Source organism: Condylura cristata, unplaced genomic scaffold (genome assembly GCF_000260355.1).
Source record: "Condylura cristata isolate star-nosed mole 26May11 unplaced genomic scaffold, ConCri1.0 scaffold00076, whole genome shotgun sequence".
In the NCBI taxonomy this organism is placed as follows: Eukaryota; Metazoa; Chordata; class Mammalia; order Eulipotyphla; family Talpidae; genus Condylura; species Condylura cristata.
In genome coordinates, this window is record NW_004567177.1 from 74775 (window position 1) to 78168 (window position 3394).

At 69.7% G+C, this 3394-nt stretch overlaps 1 protein-coding gene across 1 annotated transcript in view; it reads left to right on the forward strand.

The window, feature by feature from the left end:
- MLLT4 (myeloid/lymphoid or mixed-lineage leukemia (trithorax homolog, Drosophila); translocated to, 4) overlaps positions 1-3394 on the forward strand; it is a 21900-nt gene that overhangs the window by 1400 nt on the left and 17106 nt on the right. The window lies entirely within an intron of this gene.

The following is a 3394-nucleotide window of genomic DNA, read 5'->3' on the forward strand; positions in this document are numbered from 1 at the left end:
TGAGCCCGGCGGGGCGGCCCCTGAGCATGGAGCCTCGTCGTTCTCGTGGCAGCCGCCCGAGGTCTCCGTCCCCCGCAGGCCGGGCCCAGAAGGCTGCACTAGGCCGGGGCTTGTCCCTCTGGGCTCTGCAGGCTGGGTTATGACCAGTCCAGACCAGGAATGGTCAGCGGGCAGCAGGTTGTCCCTCTCGAGGGCAGGAGCGGGCTCAACCACAGGCCGGGCTGTGTGGAGTCCAGTGTGGGGAGAGCCTGGTGGGGCTCAGCAGCCTGCTCTCACAGTCCAGCAGGCAGGACCGCAGGGCAGAGGCCAGCCAGCAGCCGGGTGGCGAGCAGGCCACACTGGCGGGGGCTCGGGGGTGACTCTGACAGCGGCACGTGGCGGGAGCAAAGGACCAGACAAGAGAGCAGTGAGGCGTCCGCAAGCGGTGCAGGCCGGTGAGAGTGCGAGCGCCGGACAGCCCCACTCTGGCCGCTGCCCCCGCCACACAGCTGCTGCTGGGCCCAGACCCGGCTCGGCTTTCTGCCCTGCCCGACGTACCCCACCCCCAAATTCCCCAAGCCGCTTCACGCCTCTCAGGTCACGGCGGGCCGCGACCCGGAGCGCAGCTGAGGTGGCGTTTCCTGGGTCCCGGTCATCAGCTGACCGCCAGCCTCCTGCTGGGCGCTGTGTTCCTTTGTTCTGTGGGCAGAAAGGCTGCGGGCCAGGGCCGAAACACGCAGGGCCTCAGGACTCGCACGTGGAGCCCCGGCGTGGCGTGGCGTGGCGTGGCGTGGCGTGGCAGGACCGGGCGTCCTGGGTCCTCGGGCTGAGGGCGGCGCGTGGAGCTGCTGAGCGCAGGCCGAGCAGGGGCGAGGTCGGGGGCCTCTGCCCTGCGGTCCTTCCTGCTGGACTGTGAGAGCAGGCTGTTGAGCGATGTTTCTCTTCCGTAGCCTGCATTTGGGCACGGAAGGGGGTCCCCAGGCTCCCCGGGGGCTGCCCTGCAGGGCCCCAGAGCCTCTGCCCGTCTCTCCAGGGGGAGGAGACCCCGCTTTTCTGTTCTTCCCAGTTATTTAATTTCTTTGCTCTCAATGAGCCTTCCCCAGTGGGCCTCCTCGTGCGCAGAGGGTTGAAGCGCAGCACTGTGAGGCCACGGCTTCCCCTACGTCCACCCCCAGCGCGCAGCAGACCCCTCACTGTGCCCTCAGCAGTGGATTCAGTGGATCTGCCGGTTCTGCTCCCAGCTCTGCTCCCCACCCTGTCTCGGGTGAAGCCTCTCACCGCCCCGCCCTCTGGCCTGTACCCCGGTTCTGCGTGCAGAAATAAAAATACGTCTTTAAAAACAAAACCAGAGGCAGAAGCAGACGTCCGCGCCGGCCCGGCGGCGCCGCTTCTCCCTCGGCACCGCGGGCGATGCTGCTTGTGCCTTTCTTCTTTGCTGAATGACAGTTGACCCGTGCTGCCAGGTGGCCGCACGTTGGCGCGACCTGGACACCTAACCTTCGAGACGTGCGTCTGCAGAAAGGGGCTCACTGCGCGGCGAGAGCCTCAGACCCCAGCCCGGCACCCGGCGCCGTGGGAAGGCAGCCTCCCGGCCCGCGGGCTGCGCGCCGGTGCCGCCCGCCCGCCCGGGGCTGACCCACGCCGCGGGCCGGAGGGCGTCTCGCTGCGGCATCCTGGCCCAGCGGCCGATGCCCTGCCGTCGTGGGCCGAGGGCCAGAGCTAGCTCTTGAACGGTCCGGGTGAAGGGTGACTGCCTGGACCAGACAGTACCTTTGTCCTGGGTCTGTTCACGGATGCCTGGACATGGTTGAGGAAAGTCTCACATGTCCACCCCGGCTGCAGCGTGGCCGCCTCGCCATCAGCCTTGTGTGGCGACAGGAGCTAGAGCAGAGAGCCCGCTCCGGGCAGCTGTGGGCCCCGCATGGGTGCAGCCTTAAGCGGTCACTGCAGGAACCCGGCGGGCTCGCAGTCTGCTCCGTGTGGGTCCTGTGTGCCGGGAGCCCTGGGCTGCTGTGGGGAGCTGCTGCGGTGAGGTGTCTGCACTCTCCAGCCCCGGCGGGAGCTCTGGGGCTCTGGGGCGAGCTCAGTGCCCACCAGGTTCCTGGACACTGCAGGTTGGTCCTCGGGGCCCACTGCTGGAGCTGGTGATGAGAGCCAGACGGCAGTTGCTGGCCTGGGTCCCCAGACCTGTGTCTCGGGCTGATGTGCATGTGGGCGGGTTTCGGGGTGCCCTGTGGGCTCGCCCGCTTGTGTGTGTTCTGGCCTCAGCCCGTAGCACGAGCGCCTCGCCTGGGCGGGTCCCCATTATCTCAGGCTCGGGCTTGGGGCTTCGCTGGCTGCTCCCCGAGCAGGTGTGCGGGGTGACGGCTGGCGTCAGCCGGGCCTTTTACGGAGGCGCCGCGGGCCTGCCGGGGGAGGCTTTCTCGACAGGGCGGCGCCCCCGAGGAGGGGCTGGGGCGTGGGCCTGGTCCGCAGGGGCCCCCGAGCGGCGCACCTCTGGGGGGTGGCGCGTGCAGCGCCCTCGCTCCTTCAGGTTTGCGGGAAACTGATAGCTCGATGCGGGGCATGCGGGGTGGGGGCACCTGCAGGGCCCCGGGTAGTCGTCAGCTCTCGCAGGGGCGAGACGTGTGCGGCGTGGAGCGGTTCCGGAACCGCTGCACAGATGTGGCAACACGCAACTCCCACCCACGTCCAGTTGCTGCCCCTCTCGTGCCCAGGCCTTGCGGGGGGTCCTGATGGCACCCTGTGCGGCCGGGGGGGCGCTGGCAGCCCCCTGCCCCATTGACAGGGCCACAGGCCCAGGGAGCGAAGCCAGCGCCTGAAGCCTCGGGCTGCTCTGGGCTTGAGCAGAGGGCAGCGGGGGGCCGCGTCCATGAACGCAGTGTCCACAAAGCCTCACGAGGAGACCCTGCCTCAGCACTTCCTGCGCAGGTGCCCGGCAGCCCACGGCTCGGGCTGGGCCTGCTGGGACAGCCCCTTCAGACGGGCGTGCGGCTTGGCCTGTGCCCGCGGGCCGGGGCCTGCGGGAGACGGCCGGGTGCTGGCTGCCCGGCAGTGAGCGGGCGCCGCGGCTGCAGGGGCCGAGTCCGTGGCACCATCTCCATCCCCCCACGCCTCTGGGCTGCGCTGAGGCTGGCCGGAGGAGAGGAGAGGCCCTGGGCCGCGCGGGGCCCTGGAGGCCCGTTTGGCCTCAGTCTTGATCCCAGGGGAGATTGCGCACATGGGGCGGCGAGCACAGAGGTCGAGCTGCGGAGTCGGCGGGCGCTGCCGCTGTGGCCGGCTGGGCGGACCGGACTGCGTGTCGGGGTGAGGCAGGGCTCCGTGGGGGCTTGGGCTGCGTTTAGCCAAGTTCTGAGCGCAGCCGTCAGCGACGCTCGGTCCTGCTTTACCGTCGCTCGTGTATTTTAACTGCGGT